Raw genomic sequence first — 19,500 nt, 5'->3', positions numbered from 1 at the left:
GTATCAAACTGAAGAAGAGCTCCTTACGGATTGGAGCATGTGCCAAGTTGGCACCATGGTTTATTGGACCCTTTAGTATCATTGAGAGGATTGGGCCAATAGCCTATCGACTTGCACTACCTCCGACAATGAAAGTCCATGATGTTTTCCATGTATCATTTCTTAAGAAGTATGTTAAGGATATTAATCATGTGATTGACTGGTCTATATTGTAGGTGGAACTAGATGGAGAATTCCAGCCAGAGCCTCAGTGTATATTGTAGAAAAAGGTGCTCATGCTTTGGAACCGAGAAATCGAGTAAGTTAAAGTGCAGTGGAAGCACTTTGGGCTCGATGAAGCTACACGGGAGATGGAGGATTAGATGCAGGCCATGTATCCTTCCTTGTTTTTTGGTCAAGGTAAAGAAATTTTGATATGGTGTTTTGGTATATGTTTTGATAGGGTGTGTTGGTATATGTTTTGGTGATATTTCTATATGTACATATGTATATGGATGTACATACCACCATGAACTATGTTATAAATCTCCAATAAGCGATATGGGTGTCATGTCATTATGATTGTCATGTTACTATGCTATCATGTTGTTATGTTATCACGTTGTTATGTTGTCATGTGGGTTGGTACTCAATAGGGTGATCATTGTAAATACTACATCGAGCTATGTTATAAAGCTCCATGAGCAGTATTTTTTCTTCCCAGTGGTTTGCTGAGGTATATGTGTGATTGAACACTGAGGAAGGTGTCCCCCAAGGGGGAGGGTTCTGTAATAGCCCTGGTGGAAATTCCATGTAATAAAATTTAAAAATTAATAACCACGGTTGATGGGACACTTATTCCAAGATGAATGTTGGGCAAGACATCCTAAGGGGTGTTCATTTGGTTGTTTATGACTAAGGAAATTGGCAAAGGAAATGGCTAAGGATTTGGAAAGACAAATTGACATTTTTGGCACATTTATTTATGAAAATAATGGAAATTAGGATAAAATGGAGGTGAAATGCCACAAGTTGCATGTGAGGAGGAAAATGAAGGAAAATAATGGAAAATGAAGAAAATAGAGGCCTCATTCATAAAAATGCTTATGAGGATCAGTTAGGAACCTTTTTTCAATTCAGTTTTGAAGCTCTCTCATTATTCTTTCTCTCTCTCAGTCTTGGACACTTAGAGTTTTCTTGGAGCACTTTGGCATTGGAGCAAGAAAGGCAAAGAAGGCAAGAGGAAGAAAAGATCAAGCAGGGAAAGGCAGTATCAAATAGCTACAACAAGATTCATTGCAGGTATTGATTTGCATGTGTATTTTCCTTGCTATATTTGGCATGCATGGTGTTGCATGTGGTTGTTTTTTGTCATGGCATGGGTTTTTCCAGGTGTGACAGTGTTTTCAACCTAGCCTTGCCATTTCCTGATAGCCTTTATGAGATGGGTTCTCATACTTCGGTTGAGCTGGATTGCCGGATGGATTCAAAACTAAGGGGGGTGGATCTCCAAAATGACAAACACATGGCCTAGTGGTCCCTGAACTGGACTGTGGAGAAATAATATCAGGTATCATAAAGATCATATGTTGGAACGACATGCTTTTTTTTCCGTTCATTATACTTCGAGGATCAGTCGTAGTCTTCCGAACTTTACCGATGGTATCGACGAGTTTTCTACTTCATTCAAATGTGTAAAAGATCTTAGTCGCACTTAAAAGCCGAGTACTCTACCATTGAGTTAGCAACCCATATTGCGAATAGATATTGAGGATATATACGATCGAAGTGGAATGCGAGGTTACTCAATATGAACCGGTAAATCCTACCAATCTAATTGACGAACGGGAGGGATCAAAAACCTACGTGAATGACCAAATAATTCACTCGTCAGTTCATATCGGAATATGTAGAGTTTCGATCCACCATTCCAAAATAAAGTAATCTAGGTTATGAATAAATGATCCATCGACAGAATTATCATGATTGGATAGAATCACTGATAAACGATGAACCTAAGATATCTATTTCTATTGTGAATGGACGAATTATATCGACACAATACACTATTGTCAATCCAGAATAAGAGATAAATTAATTGTTGGATTGGCGCTATATTGGGACGAGATGTTAGACGCATCGATAGAAAATCCTAGGCTTATTTGTAACAATAGAACGATTCAAATATTCGTCATCTTTGTATGGAATCACGTGGAAATGAGAGGAACGGAACGGAACGGAAAAGAGCCAGCTATCGGGATCGAACCGATGACCATCGCATTACAAGTGCGATGCTCTAACCTCTGAGCTAAGCAGGCTCGATGGAATATCACTCCCCATTTCATTGGGGTGAGATCCATAGATTCCTTTGGAATCCTAACGATTATAGCGCGAATCAGATTCAATGACGCAATCCAGATTACGATTACAACGGAACATTGTTTGAATGTAGATTCTTTCAAGGGAAAGAAAGGAGAAGTAAGGGTCAATTGATATCGATCGTTTTACTCACTCTTCCAAATCGACTAGGGGAGGATAATAACATTGCATTTCAAATGGATAAATAATATAATGATTCCCAGTCATATTCGATTGGGGTAGAGATAGAGAAGGGGAGAGAAGGGGAGTAGGGGAGTAGGGGAGGATATTTCTCCCACCCAATATTGAGCAAATATCCAATGAATAATGCTGATGGATATTACATAATAGGATTAGATCAAGGTATGATCTTGTTCTTCGAGAAGGGGATATGGCGGAATTGGTAGACGCTACGGACTTGATCGAATTGAGCCTTGGTATGGAAACCTACCAAGTGATAGCTTCCAAATCCAGGGAACCCTGGGATATTTTGAATGGGTAATCCTGAGCCAAATCCGGTTCATGAAGACAATGTTTCTTCTCCTACTAGTAACCCCCATGCTAGACTGTGGGTTGTCTAAATCCAATATTGTGTGCCTTGGTGGGCGTAGGAATCCTTGTCGATGGATGGTAGGATATATGGTAAAGCCAAAATGTGGATTTCTCTCCGTTGGGCCTAGTAGTCCCAGGATGGGATGTACGGTAAAGCCTGAAGAGTGGGTCTCGATGTAGGGCCTAGTGATCCCTGGATAGGACTGTGGATTGTAGTAAATCCTGAGAGACTAGGAGGCACTCAAATTCCTCACGGTGTACGTGGATAACTCCAGTAGCATCCATGCTATTTTGGTTCTTTTCGATTGATTATGAGTTCCACATTCATGCTTGGAATATGGCACGGGGGTGATTGGATGAAGAGAGACTTAGCTCAGCCAATCTATGGTTGGGTGGAATGTGGTAGTCACATATCCATTTTGTTTTTGCATTCATTAATGAGAAATTAATTCCCTTGGTTTTCATGTGTAAATGTATTGGTTTATATGTGGATTTGATGGCTGATAAATTTATGGTATTTCTATTGTTACTATGTTGGTTATATGTATGATTTATGACAAAAACGATGTATGGCTTTCAGTATGTTTTTGCTTGTAAATGAATGGACAATGTATCTATGATCTAATAGATGATAAAGCAACAAAAGACATGAGGGAACAATGGTTCTTAGCGATTATCAGATAAGTAAGAGATACATATGATTAATTTTGTTGTTTACACCTATAGGTTACATGTTTGCGATATGTTTGACGAAATACCTGTCATGACTAGTAGGGGTTTGGTTAAGGGCTTGTTTAACTAATTGCTTCAACTTCATTATTTCCCTATTATTTTACTACTCTTAAGATATCATTCCATTCTGGGCAGTAAACTGGGCTCTAGGTCAGAAAAAGTGGCTCAAATCCTAGGGATGCTGGCACCGAACTAGACAAATTGGTCACTGGACGCTGGCATGCCCATAGCATGAGAGCGTCCAGAGGGAAAGTGATCAAAAGTTTCAGTGGGACCTAGGGGCAAGCTGGCTGAAGTGTTGGCATGGTTCTCAGGGGTCCTATAGCTGATGTGGAAGGTATGTTTATTGTGTTTCCATCGATTCTTTTTCCTTAAGGTCACATAGGAGGTCGAATCCAACCATAGTAGCCTCTTGTTACATGTTTACCCCGGTTGGCTGGTTTCTTGGGTAGATGTGGGTGGAGGGTGTTACAAAGGAAGAATACATGTCAACCACTCATGCAAGCAAGGAAGCAGTTTGGTTGCAATGATTTTGTTCAAGTATGGGGTTAGTACAACAATCTATAAGGATAGACTGTGACAACCAAAGTGAAATTTTCTTGGCCAAAAAACCTTTCTTATCATTAAAAGGCAAAACACATTGATGTTCAGTATCACTTTATGACGGATATGGTTGAGGATAAAAAGGTGTTCCTGGTAAAGGTGGACACTTTGAAGAATGTTTCAGATGCCTTGATGAAGTCTGCGAGCATTGAGAAGTTTTCTTGGTGTAGAGAAACAATGGTTGTTGTAGGGTTGAACCAATGACTAAGCTCTCCTATGTGGAAAAAAAACAACAAGTGGGAGGATGTTGGGTATGTGTTATATTATTTCCATGATTACTCGCACACGCGGGGGGGTCACAAGGGGGACGATAGTCCCCCCTGTTCCTTGCGCTAGGTGCAGCAGGGGGTCATAGGGGGTGCGCAGCCCCCCCTATTGGGGGTTTTCAGGGGGAAATCCTACCTATGGTTTTGTGCATGGGTTTCCCACATGGTTTTGGGCATGGTGGTTTTTTTCCCATGGTATTTTGTAGATCTAGTCAAGAGAACTACGATTATGTTCTAGTCTAGGGTTAATGGATTGGGGTTTATGAATGCTTCGACATGTATATATGTATTGTAACATTGAAAGGAACATAATATAAAAAAATCAATTGGGCAGTCTTGGTTTTGGAATCCATGGGAAACTCTCTGTGTATTTGTTTTATGTTTCTTGCCATTGTATATTTTCTGTTTTTTAAGAATTCGTTTGCAGGTAATTTCTGTACAGGGTTAAAACCTACACCTTTGTGGTTAAATTCTTAGCATCAGTTGAATTCCCTTGAGTACTTCTTCTCCGAATTTGAATCCGGCTTGGGGGTGGTTAGCTACAAGAAAGGTTGCAGTACATTTGGCCTACAGTTGGGTTGAGAGTTGAAGTCCCTCCCTTAGTTTCCAGTTGTTAATAGTATTAGATAAGTATTATATACATCCACCTGCATGCAAATATGTTACACTATGAAAGGAATTTTTATTTTTATGTGTTCTAAAGATGTGTGCATCAACACTATTGAATGGGAATGTTTTTATTCCGGGCTGTTAATAAGGAGATGAAAGTTTGTATTTCTCATGGTGAAGGGAATTGTATATCCTTGAAATTGTTGATGTATCTCTAAGTTACAATTTATTGGTATAGTCTTGTATGCATGCCATTTAGGCTCATCTAAGCTATATTATGCATGATTTCATGGTTTTTCTAATGATCATGGATATTTGACTAGTTTAGTTTATTGATTGGTTTTATGTTGCATTGCATGTTTTTCATCGATTTTGATGATGTTAGGTTACATCCATTAGGGAGCATGGTAGGTTGTTATTGTTCTTGGTAAACATGGCTACGTTGGCCATTATTGGATCATTAAGTTCCTATTAAAGGGGCATGTCTATAAGCTTCAATGGACAGGTAGTGTTCCAAGCGACAATGGATAAAAAGGGAGCCAAAGTGTGGTCCCAGAAATCCTTAAGTGACTAATTCTAAGGCAACAAACTTGATCTTGGTCGAGAGAGATGGAGAAATTGTAAAATGGATAAGGATGGGAAGTTAACTGGAGCATACAATGGAGAGTCACTATCTGATGCCATGAAGTATTTACATTGCGCTGCACCGGAAGGGTAAAGTGGCAGTAGTAAAGGAGTGGTAAATGGAAGAAACAGGATAGGGGATGTCTCATCACTCACCATCCAAAATTCCTGTCACACTGCGAAGGTGTAATGGTCCACTTGGTGTGGCAGATAACACTATTGCTAGGAGACATGGGGTATGATGGGAGGTTTTCCTATTTGGTGTAACTTTTGATTAGGGGAACAAATTTAGGAAAAAAATATTTCATAAAATATCTCTCAATAAGCTAAATGCAATGGTGTTGTGCAAAGTCAATTTCACTAACTTTAGGAAAGGAGGGTTAGTTGAAAGTAACACCTTCCACTATGCTTGGGGAAAGTCCAAGGGGTGGGAGGCACCATTATAGAGTGGTATTAGAGCATGGTTCAACATTAGACCTAGATGGGCAAAAAAACTATTAAAATTAGAGCTCTTTTATAGAGTGTAGTCCTTAGAGGATTCTTGATTGCTATATGTAGTGTGTTCTGCCTATGTCAATTTATTATGAAATGTATACTAAATTTAAATTTGGTGTTTGAAATAGACTCATATCCATATGCTTATGGAAGGTGTGCTAAGGTGATAATAAGCACATACTATTTGTATTATTGATTGAAAAATAATTATGTGTGTGTAACAACACATAAGAAGACACTAGAGAACTTCAAGATGGTGTAGTACAGAACCGATAACTTCCAATAATGGAAAGGATAAGAGTTAATTGGAAAGAGGAAAGAGGTAGACTCCCCAGATTAGATGAAAACTATTAGAAGTAGAAGAGTTGAGATGAGAAGCTGCAAGCCTAATAATGAAAGGCTTATCATGGATTACGAGAAGCGAGCATAAGTACATTCCATCATATTGCAGAGCCTGTCAGACTTGCAAAGGCAGAGACAACATGGTCTAAGTGCCAGACACATAGGAAGGGATAAAGGTGGGAAAAGTCCATCAAGACATGGAAAACATGAACTAAGAACTGACGGTGCAAAGGGAAACATGTTTAGGAAGAGAAATAGACAGAAAAGTGAAGACATTGTGAGAAGTGGAACTCCACTTAGTACTCCTGAAAGAAGAACATAAAATCACAAGAAACTATCTAGTGCAACCACTAAAAGGCACTATCAACGAAAAAGGAGAGGAAAAGATTTGATGCTAGAGGAATTTAAGAAGGAAAATCCTTCAACATTCGATTATATGATGAAGGCCAAAGAAGCATAGGCATGGATGTTAGGAATGAAGAAATATTTCAAATTACATGATTACTCTAGAATATGAAAGAGTGGCCATTTTTAGCTTGAAGAGAAGAGATGATTTCTGGTTGGAAGACTTGAAGAATGTCAAAAATATTAGTGAGAAGGAGTTGCCTTGGAGAAGATTTAAGAGGTATTTCTGGGAGAAATACCTATCTAAAAGGTACTATAATAGAAAGGCCAAGGAATTTTATGAGCACAAGTTGGGGCAACTGACAACCGTTGAATATACAACAAGATTTTGGAGCTAGTGAGGTACGCGCCTTACATTAAGGATGAAAATATGAAGATTTAAATGTATCTCAGTGGGCTTCCATGAGCATTTATAGAAATAATAGAATTCGATGAGCCTAAAACATTGGAATATGCTATCAAGAATATGGAGTATTTTTATGAAAAATCCAAGTATAAGGCTGAGTCCTACAATGATTGGAAGGCAAAAGGAAAACCTAACTTTAAAGGAAAGCGGGAGAAGGTTGCAAGACAAAAACTTGTGGGAAATAATGTGAGTTCTACCACTCCTACTAGGGTCAAATTTAAGTAGCAATCCACTACTGCTAGCAGAGACTAGTTCTCTCATCCTATGGGAGAGGAAGCTAAGGGTGTCAAAGGAGAGCCTATGAAGCGTTGGACCTATGGAGAGGATCACGTGAAGAGATATTTTCCTGATCAAAATCAGAGTGACCCAAGACTATATAATGCTCAAGAAGCAAAAGCAGTCTCAGTAAACGATGTGGCTTGGAGCATGCCACACATCTATGCAACAATGGACAATAGGCATGCTGATCACCAAGCCTTAGTTCCTGAAATGGAAGGTATGATCAGTAACCAACTTGTTTCGATTTTAATTGACCCTGGTTCCAATTTCAATTATGTAAGTCCATTAGTTGTATAGAGGTATGCGTTGCAAAGGATAGTACATGAAAACTAGTGGTTGGTTCAGTTAGCCACTGGGACTAAAATTGGGTCAAGCATGTGGTAAAGTCATGTCCAGTTATAATGGAAAACATGCCCATGTCAGTCAACTTGAACCTATTATCATTGGGTTCATACCACATATTAATCAACATGGACTAGCTGACAAGGCACAAGACAAAAGTCAATCGCTTCAGCAAGTTGATTTTGTGTCTTAGTTAGAAAGGAGAAAGGAAGACACTGCAAAGAAAGAGAGAGCTCATGAAAGTCTAAAAAATCACCACACTATAGTTAAAGAGGTGCACTAGGAAGGGATGCAAGCTATTCACTATCCAAGTGACCAACAACTTTGAGGGTAGCAAAAATATCTGAGGGAATCATCCTATATTGAAATAATTTGTAGACATGTTTCCTGAGGAAATCCTAGGACTAACATTAAGGAGAGAAATTGAATTCTCAATTTAATTATTGTTTAGCTAATAAATAGTATCAAAATCTCTCATATTGGATGAGCACACGAGAACTGGGAGAGATGAAATTATATTTGAAGGAGATGTTGGTCAAAATGAACATCAAATCCAACGTATCACCCTAGGGAGTGCCTGTATTGTCTGCCAAAAAGTAATATGGCACACTAAGGTTGTGTATTAATTACAGACAGCTCAATAAGGCCACTATAAATAACACACATCCCCTGTAAGTATTGATGATACATTTGAACAGCTAAGAGGAGCAACAATATTTTCAAAGATAAATTTGAGATTTGGGTACCATCAAGTATGCATCATGGATGAAGACATTCATAAAACAACATTTAGAACTAGATATGGGCATTATGAGTTTGTGGTGGTTCCATTTCAGCTCACCAATGCCCCAACAATGTTCATGTGTCTAATGAAGAATGTTCTAAGTCCCTACTTGGACAAATTCGTTTTTGAAAATGATATATTAGTCTATTTGAAGACTTAGGAGGAGAATGAGAAGCATCTGGAAGCGTTATTGCAAGTATTAAGAGAGCACAAGCTTTATTCTAAACTCAACAAGTGTGAGTTTTTCCAATCACAAGTTCAATACTTGGGTACACTATCTCTAAGGAGGGAGTTGTAGTGGACCTCGAAAATATTAAGGCCATCATGGAGTGGCCCATGCCTCAAAATGTGATGGAAGTCAAGTCCTTCATGAGTTAGGCAGGCTATTACTAGAGATTCATCCAAAATTTCTCAAATATTTGGAATCTAATCATAGCATTGCAAAAGAAAGGAACTAAATTTCACTGGACAACTGAATGTAAAACCAACTTTGAGCAGTTTAAGAACCTGCTCTCCCATGCACCAATTTTAAGACTTCATGTTGTGCACAAAGGCTTGCAAGGAGGGGCTTAGTGGGGTCCTGATGAAAGAAGGGCAAGTGGTCTACTATGAGTCTAGAAAGTTGAACAACCACGAGCAGAACTGTCTCAACCATGGTCTGAAACTGACAACAATAGTCCACACATTGAATATGTGAAGGCATTACTTCCTTGGGAGGAAATTCATATTGATGAAAAATGATGGAGGGTTGAGGTACTTGTTTGATTAACCCAAACTGAGTGTCGGGCAGGCAAGATGGTTAGCCTTCATTAGTGAGTTTGATTTGGAAATCAAATACATCAAGGGTAAGGAAAACGAGGTAGGTGATGCACTTAGTAAAATGCTACATGTAGCTCATGTAGCACCTCTCAGTTATTGTGACATTAATATTCAAGAAAATATTAAGGAGGCAAAAAATTGAGATGAGTGCTATCAACAAGTGAAAGAACACTTTGTAGCAAGATCTTGAAGGGGCATTGAGAAAGAACTCCTCCATCACAGAGGATGGACTGCTAAAGTTGAAAGGAAGGTGGTATATAACTTTTATGGGTGACTTTATGAAGCTCATATTGGATGAATGCCATAAAATACCATATTCTAGTCAACCTAGTTATCAGAAAATGATAACAACTATGAAAAACACATATTATTTGCTAGGCATGAAAAGGGATATGGCTGAGTACATTTCCAAATGCTTGGAATACCAACAAGTAAAGGTGGAACGTAAACACCCAGCGATATTTCTACAACCAATCCCCATTTTAGCATTGAAGTGAGAAGTCATCTCAATGGACTTCATTACTGGGCTACCAAGGATGACTAGGCAACTTGATGCCATAATGGTGGTGGTGGATAAGTTGAGCAAGGTCACTCACTTTATATCTGTTAAATCTACTGATAAGGCAGACAACATTGCCTAGATTTTTATAAAGGAAATAGTGAGATTGCACAACGTACCCAAGAAGATCATCTTGGATAGGGTTCACCTCCAAGTTTTGGAAGGTGTTGTTCACTGGGTTTTGGAAAAACTTTTTCCTTCAACACAACATATCATCGTCAAATGGATGGATATGATAAAAGGGTAAATCGAGTGCTAGAAGATATGCTAATAATGTATGTCATGTACCAACCAAGGAGGTGGGAATAATTTCTACCTTTGGTAGAGTTCGCCTATAAAATTGGGTACCAAGAGTCATTAAAGATGAGTCCATTTGAGGTTCTTTATGGTAGGAAATGCAACACTCCTATCAATTGTTGTGATCTAGTGAATAGGGTGTATATCAGGCCTGATTTATTGAAGTTTATGGAGCAGGAAACAATTGATACCCGACAACAATTGAAGAAACTCAAGATAGGCAGAATAGCTATGAAAATCAACAATGGATGCACAAGGAATTCTAGGCGGGAGATCTTGTGTATCTTCACATCAGACAAAGGAAATGTTCTTTAAGGATTGGGTCTTGTGCCAAGTTGGCACCACAATTTTGTGGGCCATTTCATATTATAGAAAGAGTGGGGCCAGTGCCTACAGGTTGACTTTACCACCCACAGTGAAGGCTCATAATGTTTTCCATATCTCTTTACTTAAAAAGTATGTACATGATGCTAATCATGTTGTTTATTAGTCTATGATACAAGTCGAATACGAGGGAGAATTTCAACTGGAGCCATTGTACACTCTAGGTCAGAGGTAGATCACACTCCAAAATCGAGTAATCGAGTAGGTCAAGGTATAGTGGAGGCACTTTGGACTATATGAGGCCACATGGGAGATGGCTAAACAAATGAGGGTGTCATACTCATTTTTTTATTGGTTCAAAAAATGTAAACATGACTGCAAATGAATGTAAATATTTGGGTATATAAATCTCATAGTGAAAATTTTTGCTTGGTATAAAGCATGGTTGAAATCGTGTTTGGGTATAGAACACCAAGAATGGTGTTCCTCTAAGGGGATGGGGTTTTTAACAACCCTTTTGTAATCCCTCTTGTAATTATCATAATGAATTATAATTGATGTAATTAATTTTAGAAATGGAAACACAATGATCAGCTAAGAGGAGCAAACAAAGACTCAGAGTTTTGAGGAGGAGTTGCTTGGGAAGTTTTACGAGTCAAGGTTGTGAATTAATGACCACCAAACGTATGAATGAGTTTTAATGGCCTACATGGTAGGCATGGAGGTGGAATATGGGATTCTCGAGTAGAGGACAAGCCCATATCCCTCTTTCATACCTTGTGGGATGCGCTATGTGGTCAACAGGCAAGTGCCGCGTGAGGGGGTTGGAAGAAGAAAATAATCGATGTAAGAAGAGGAGAGGGGGATTATCACACAACAACATAGAGAGAGCACTGTGAAATGTGGAAAAGAGAAAAATAATGCTGAGAAACAAGCATGGACTACTTGAAGCAATAAATCACAGACATGGTTGTGGGTTGTGGGTGCTTGTATGTCGACTTAGGCATATAAGGGTTTATTGGTAAATCTATGGAAGTGAAGGAGAATGTTGGACAAAGTTGGCACTTGACTAGAGGCATGCAGCGTAGCATAGTATAACAAAGGAATAGGTGGGGACACAAAGTATTATGGAGTCCTACCAGGTTAAGTAGATGGAAATTCTATGTATTCTAGATCCTTGGTTTGCTGAGGATAAAATATATGTGTTTTTGTATGACTGTGGAATCAACAATTGTAGTAGATCTAACATGTGAATATATTAAAATTGCAAATATTCCCAAGAAATAACTCCAAAATCCAATACAAAAATAAGATAGAAATGCTTCTCTTTATTAATATCAAACCCTTGAGATAGGGAAACACCATACAACTAATCCTTAAGGAAGGATATCACTCCACAAGCCATATGCTTGTCAATAAAAGAATACTTGATCTCAATGGGGAGTCTCTAGCCTCTATATAGGCTTCATACATATAATACCTTGGGTAATTACCATGTGTCTCTAAATACCATACATCCAATACCATGGGCTTATCACATTATTCCCTAACTACTTGTGGTCCCTTACATAATGTGGGTTAACCACTTGTTGTGCTCTACAACAACCCCCCATTTCATATCATTTTTATTTACAAAATTATCATATGAAATGGGTCCCTTTAGAAGTTAATTGGTATCAATATTGTATTGTTCAAAAAGGTCCGATAACCAAATGAAAACATTATATAAAAACCTTTTAAAAAAAACCATTTTGATCAAATAAAACAATCTTTTATCATTGCGATAAAGCGATCGCAAGATCGCATATCACAATGACATAGAGAACACAAATAAGTGACATATTGGTTTCCGCCGATGCGATATCGTTATCGGCTATCGGCGATACTCTATACGCAGTCTTAAAGCGCCCCAAGCCTTTCACCCCGATGCGATGTGATATCGCAATCGGCAATCGGCAATATCCTATGCACATTGTTAAGGCGCCCAGGTGATGCAGCCCGATGCGATGCGATATCGCAATCGGCAAATCAGCGATATGCTATCCATGTCATATATAATCTCTATTCTCCCGATGCGATGCGATATCGGCTATCGGCGATCGGGGGTTTTAAATGGTGTCAATACAAGAGGTTAAAGCTCTCCCCGATGGCCGATTGCGATAAAGCGCAGTTTTCAAAAAAGCCGTTAAATGGAGGGATATTATGATCGAATCATATTTAAAGCTTAATCTGTTAAGCAATGATGCACCTGCGCCCAACCGCCAAAACATCCATAGCACGCTTAAACAGGTCATTCGGCCGAATAATGATATAATGGGAATTTAAGGATTGGCAGGTTTTAAACGGCCATTTAATGTAATTGTAAGATCTTCCCATGGATTGTATCCGCGGCCATTTTTAGAGTTAATCTCTCAGCACGCTTTGATCAATATATCTTTCCCATATTGGATTTTCATTGTCATCTCTCTGTGTTACGTTTATTTTCGCCTCTGTGCAGAATTCATCCAAAGGAGAAAGCTTAAGCAAAATGGGGAAGAAATCCAAGAAGACCACAGGCGCTTCCGCGGCGCCAGCTGTAGGACAAGCTGTCGCTGACAAAAAGAAAGGATTGATTTCGGATACCACATGTTCTGGTCTCGGCAGAACTACTTGGTAGAGTACCTACAACTTGATCGAAATCGAAGAACCTAAAATGACAACAGTAGAAGCTACTGCAGACTCTACTCAGAAATCTGAGGGTACTCTTAAGGACTTAGCTGACTCCTTCCTTCACCCGATAGCAGCTAGGGAACAAATTCTCCCATACACAGATGTAGTGCGGTGGGAAATTGAAGAAATCCCAATCCTGGATAGAACCTTCAGCACTAGAGACGGGAGAATTTTCGGGTCATTTAAAGCTGATGATTTGAGGCAAATGTATCATTTGCCTGAGCCAGAGAAGATATATAATAAGGCGTTCCTGGAGAAATTCGCAAACGAAAATGAAGTTGAATCCGAACCCATCCGGGATTGGAGACAAAATCCGGAAAAGCACAAACATGAGTCTTCTGGTAAGTACTCAGTTGATTCCCTGGCTTCTCCTTATTGCTATGCTGGAATAATGATGTGTAGATTGTGGGGATTGCATGACTCTGCTAATTTCACTATAGAAATGGTCCCCTTAATGGAAGTTGCATGCAACAGTATAATAATGGATTGGGCCACTATTCTCTCAGATAAACTAGCCAAAGTTGTTCTTGAGTTTAGGAATAAGACTTCCATCTCTGAAAGGATAATTCCCCCATTCTATTACAGTGCATATATTTTAGATACATTGTGTTTCAATTCTGAATTTCCCGTGCTCGGCTGGAGGTGGACACCACAAGGCCCCACGGCTATCCACATATACCATCAGAAACTATGGAAATCCTCTTACAAGAACCATCTGTACCAAGTCTGTAATGGCTTTATGGTGCCTATTTATTATTCTATTTTTGATAAACCCATTCCCAAGATTTCCTACCAAGCTGGGATTGATTTAACAGCGGTAGGGAGATGGTTTGGAGAGGAGAAATTCACTTATATAAGAGTTTTCGGGAGCCAAGCCGAACCTCATGTTCTCCCTTTATACATACCGGATAAACTGTTGGCAAGAGAAATCTCTTACCAGATTATTGCTGAGAGTGTTACACAGACTCTCAAGAAAAATAAGAAGCAGGGCTGGCCCTCTTTTCCCTTAAGGTGTGGTGTCTATACCCTGCATGATCTCAAACATGCAGAAGAGGAAGCCACGAAGATCAAATCATTAACGCTGGCGACTCTCCCAAATAGGCCATTTGATCCAAACAAAGTTGCCTATAATGGACTAGAACATGCCAAATTGTCAAAGTTTGATCATAAGGAAGATATGTTTGACGACCTGTTCTCTTCAGCTGAGACAATAAATCAGGTTAAAGCATTCGCCAAAATGAAATATAATGATGAAGGGTTGACTGAATTTAATAAACTTAGAGAACAGAGGTTGCAAACTCTGCCTCTAGATCTACTAGCGACAACCCCAGCGACATCGTCAAGCGAGCCTGATCGGCAACAGTCAAAGGAACCTCCAGTTATAACAAAAGAACAAGAGAAGCCACAGGAGGAAAATCAGAAGAAAGCACAGGAGGAAAAGCAGAGAAGAGAGAAAGAGGAAAAGCAGAAGAGAGAACAAGAGGAAAGGCAAAAGAAAGAGCAGGAAGAAGAGCAGAAGAGAGAGCAGGAAAAAGTGCGGAAGGAGACCCAAGCTGAAAAGGAAAAACAAACCACCATTGATGTCAATGTGGATACTCATATTGACCCTAAATTGCTCCAGGAATGGAAGCAATTTGATTCCATTATCAGTGGTTTGGAATGTTCAAAGGACTCAGACACTTCTAAGGTAACGGACACACTAGAAATCACTTCATCACAGGTTCTGAGTGGAACCAGCGGCCCACCCATTTCTAAAGAGGTAGAGATGATACCAAAGGACCCCTCCGACCAGATCATTTTACAGGTAGAAGATATTCCTCCCCTGGATGTCTTCTACAGCCCAAGGCATAAAGCGGTGGTTAAGCGACAAAGGAAAAGAAGAAGGACTGATCAACCTTCCCTTTTCCCAGAGCAAACTGTCACGGGCAATGTGGTTTGGAAGGAGGAATTTGACCCCTTCGATGACTTGACAAAACTATCACAGTATGTGGGAGCTTATTCGGCAGCAACAATAGATAAGGCATCGGAGGTAAGCCTTTTATTAAAAACAAAGGACCAAGAAATCTTTTCATTGCAGGCACAGTTAAATGAAGAAAAACAAAAAAGTGGAGCAGGCAGAACAACAGTTGTTGACGCAACAACAATTAAATAATCAACTAACTCAACAACTGCAGGAAGAGAAACAACGGGTCGATCAAAGCACAATCCAGAAGCAAAAGGAATTGTCAGAAGCCTTAGCACAACTGAAGGTGGCGAATGAGATAATGTTGAAATCAAGAGACGAGCAAATTGCTCAATTATCAGCACAAATTGAAAAGACAAAGGGCGTTCCACAAGTGGCCGAATTCAGAACAGAAGCACTACAGATAAATACTGCATTGATAGCTCAAATTAAGCTTCTATGTCAACAAATCGCCCAGGCAGAGCCCCTATGTGAGTTAATGGCATCCATAAGTAATAAAGTAGACAAGGCTAGGACTGAATTGGATTAGGCCGAAGAAACGATAGCTGCATTTCTCGATTGGCAAGATACAGATCAAGGGCAAGCGGCTAATTTACCAAGAATACTGGAGTCATATAAAGATATACTCTTTACAGAATGGCAGTCCCAGTTAATGAAAGCTGAGAGGGCAGTTTCGAGATGCAAATTAACTTCAAGCAATCTGATTGAATTAGTTAATAACACTCTCTACTTATCAAACATGATCTCCCAATGCACACCAGGAAAATTGACAACAACAAATACATTGGAGCAATCATGTTATCCAGATTTAGAGGAGAAAGGAAGGTTAATCGCTGGGATTAACAGTTTAACCTGGGACACGTATTGGTTTTTCTTGGTAAAACCACACTCGCAGAGAGCCGCCCTCAAGTGCCTTATGGATGCAATCGGGTATATTATCCTCGATATTCAGGATGCCACATACACCGCCCAGCTCAGTTCTTGCCTCAACAAACCACCCAAAGTGGAGCCAATGCTTGCTACAAGTCAGCTCAGATTTAAAGGCAAGCAGCCTACTTGATGATTCATGCCGCCGACTGCCAGATCGCTGAGGGAAAATATGATCAAAATTGATTGATACCAGTTTAGTAGGATTTCAATTTCATAGATAGTTATCATAATTAGGTATTTATAGACCCTTTCATGGTTTTGGAAAGGGTCGTAAAGTTTTGTACTTGACTTAAAGACTGAAGTCACACTATTGTGCTTCAACCATATTCTTTTATAAAAACTGGACCAGTTATTCTAAATTCAACATGGTAGCCTTTCTGCAAATGTGCACTATTGTCTTTGTTTGAAAGCATCTCTGCGTTGAAGGAAGAATCACAGATAGTGATTGATATTGGGAGTATTTTATCAGCTCATATGGTACTATTATCTATGTCTGATTCCATTCTTTTCATATGAATTGTTATCCGATTTCCTTTGCTATTATCAAATATATGTATGCGTTTTAACAGCAGTTCTGTATTCTTTCCACTATTGGATGTTTATGGTATGCTTTTCTTTTAATCATATATGTTTCGATGATATAAATGATGAGTGTAGTATTATTGTTTTAATCACTTTGCTTAACTACTTAAGTAAAGTAATCATTGAATGAATTAATGTCTATGCCTGTCAGATGGAGTCATCTATATGCCTGTTTGAAAACATAGATCATCAAGCGCTACACTTAGAGAAATATAACCATTCCCGGGATTAGTAGTAGTTATTTTATTCTGTCAATAGATTAAGTTATTCGCCTATCATTAGATTAGTTAAACAATCATCCATTCATCCCGTTTATCCATTATTGGGAAACTGGTCCCATTATCCCCAGTCGGAGCCACCATTCCAAACGGAAAAGGAGTTGTACTAAGGTCCGGACCGGGTGGTTATCCCCCAATGTTGTTGCAACGATTTTCGGGGCATCAACATTTTTGGCGCTAGAAGGAGGGCCTCAACTGTGAATGGCAAACAAACCCAAATCTGCAGGCCATTCTAAGAGTAATTCTCCCTCCATATCTCCTCGTTCTTCCCAATTGTATGTTGGTTCTCCAGTATCCAAACGAGAAGAAGAGGAATCAACTACCACTGCTCAAACCCATCATACTCTAGAACAATTAAGTCTTGAATCACCTGAAGTCCAGTCTCTTATCCACAAACTTCAGAGCTTCTCGATTTCACCACAGAAATCTGAGGTATCACAAAGCAGTGCGACTTCGCAGTTCAATTTACCTCACCCTCTCACCAGACTTCAGAGCGAAAAGCTCGGTATTGAACCCACTGAGTTCCCTTTACCCAAAAGGAAAAAGGCAAAGAAATATACTGAAGGATCTGATAGTGAAGAGCTTTCATCCACATCCTCCATTGCATCTTCCCCTCTGCAAAGTCAACCATCCACTCCCCCATTACATATTGTTGTTCATCAGGGATTAGGAGCTTCAACATCCCAACCTGCTCACTCCTCAACATTATTTCCTTCCCAGACATCTGGAATTCCAATAGTAGTATCAACCACTGCTTCTATTACAATGGCAAATCCATGGACCAGGCCTGGTGCAGTCAACATGCCTGCACCATTGCATGCATTACCAGATGCTCCTGAAAAATGGCTACCTAAGTTTAACCCAGATGATGGGACCCAGGCTGAGGAACACATTAATAATTTCATGTTGGCAGTCAACTTGAAAGGAGTAACAGAACAAGATGTTGTTGTTAGACTTTTTCCATATACCTTGCAAGGATCAGTAGGATCCTGGTATTTTTCTTTACCTTCTGGTTCAATTACCAGTTGGAACACTTGCCAAGAGCAGTTTCTTACCAAATATGGAGATGATAGGTCTTTGGCTACCCTAATAAACGATCTCTCCAATCTGAGAATAGAGCATAGGGAACCAATTAAGGAATTTAATGCCTGCTTCAATAAACTCCTGAATAAAATCCCTACAGCCTCCAAACCAAGTGAACAAATTCGAAGCGAATGGTATATCACCGCCCTACCTGCCAATATAGCCATTTTTGTAGACAGGGCTGGGAAACCTACCTTAGCTGAAAACATGAGAGAAGCACTTGCTGTGGAAAAGCGCATTAATGCTCTAGAAAAGAAAGCTACTCTGGAAGACAAAAAAGCCAAAAAAGTCTCTTTCAAAGAGGACTCAAGAAAGAAAACCTCAAAAGACCCATACGACATGGAGGGTTTGCAAAAAGTCCTAAAAAAATTATCAAATGAAATGGTTGAAATAAAGAAACAGGTAGCCGAAACCTCAACCAAAAGACCCTTTAGGACTTATAAGAAAAATGAATCAAAGCCACCGAATGTCATATCTAATGCAGATTCAGAGCAAGAAGAAGAGGAAGAGGAAACAATCTCACCAACTGATGATGAAGAAGAAGTAGTAGAATGTCATGGAATGTGGGATTTTATACTCCCCAACTCCGATTCCGATAATGAAGAAGAAGCGTTCCCGGTCACTACTAGGAGTAAAAGTACTTCCAAACCTGTTCAGGCAACGTCAAAGAAAAGGAGTGCAGGTGCTGCTACAACCAAAGAAAAAATACCTGCAAAGAAATCACCTGCAGCAGTTCCCCAAAACCAGCCTTCAACTTCTAATATTCCTTCAACATCTAAAACATTGGTGGTATCTGATTCAATGGAGTACAATATTGTTGATGACATGAAGAAAACTAAAGCAAACATTACTATGTTTGAACTTAGTAAATTAAAGCATCAGCAGAAATTGCTTCTCAAGGAATTGAATGTTGTTCCCTCTGCACCTCTTCCCAGTGCTAAAGCTGCTAATGATTCAGGCCAACCCCCTCCCGGTATGGTTGAAGCTACCGATTCAGTTTTGATTGGCGATAGATCAAATTCTCATACCCCACCTTTCCTATTGACCTATGAGATTTACAACAGAAACCTGCACAACTGTTTAATTGACTCAGGGGCATCCTCTAACATAATGCCAGCTTCAGTTTGTTCTAAACTGAACATTGAACCCCAGAAGTCTGCTATTCATATTGTACAGTTGG

General features: G+C 39.4%; 1 non-coding gene across 1 annotated transcript; it reads right to left on the bottom strand.

Moving 5' to 3' along the window:
* Positions 1–2,224: 2,224 nt before the first annotated feature.
* TRNAT-UGU (transfer RNA threonine (anticodon UGU)) lies at positions 2,225–2,297 on the bottom strand. The gene has a single exon. It is a non-coding gene; the product is annotated as a tRNA-Thr (tRNA).
* Between the last annotated feature and the right edge of the window lie 17,203 nt (positions 2,298–19,500).

This window comes from Pinus tabuliformis, chromosome 4_2, assembly GCF_031772625.1.
Source record: "Pinus tabuliformis cultivar Carrire ecotype Pingquan chromosome 4_2, CPIR1, whole genome shotgun sequence".
In the NCBI taxonomy this organism is placed as follows: domain Eukaryota; kingdom Viridiplantae; phylum Streptophyta; class Pinopsida; order Pinales; family Pinaceae; genus Pinus; species Pinus tabuliformis.
This window is presented reverse-complemented; position numbering and strand designations above follow the sequence as displayed.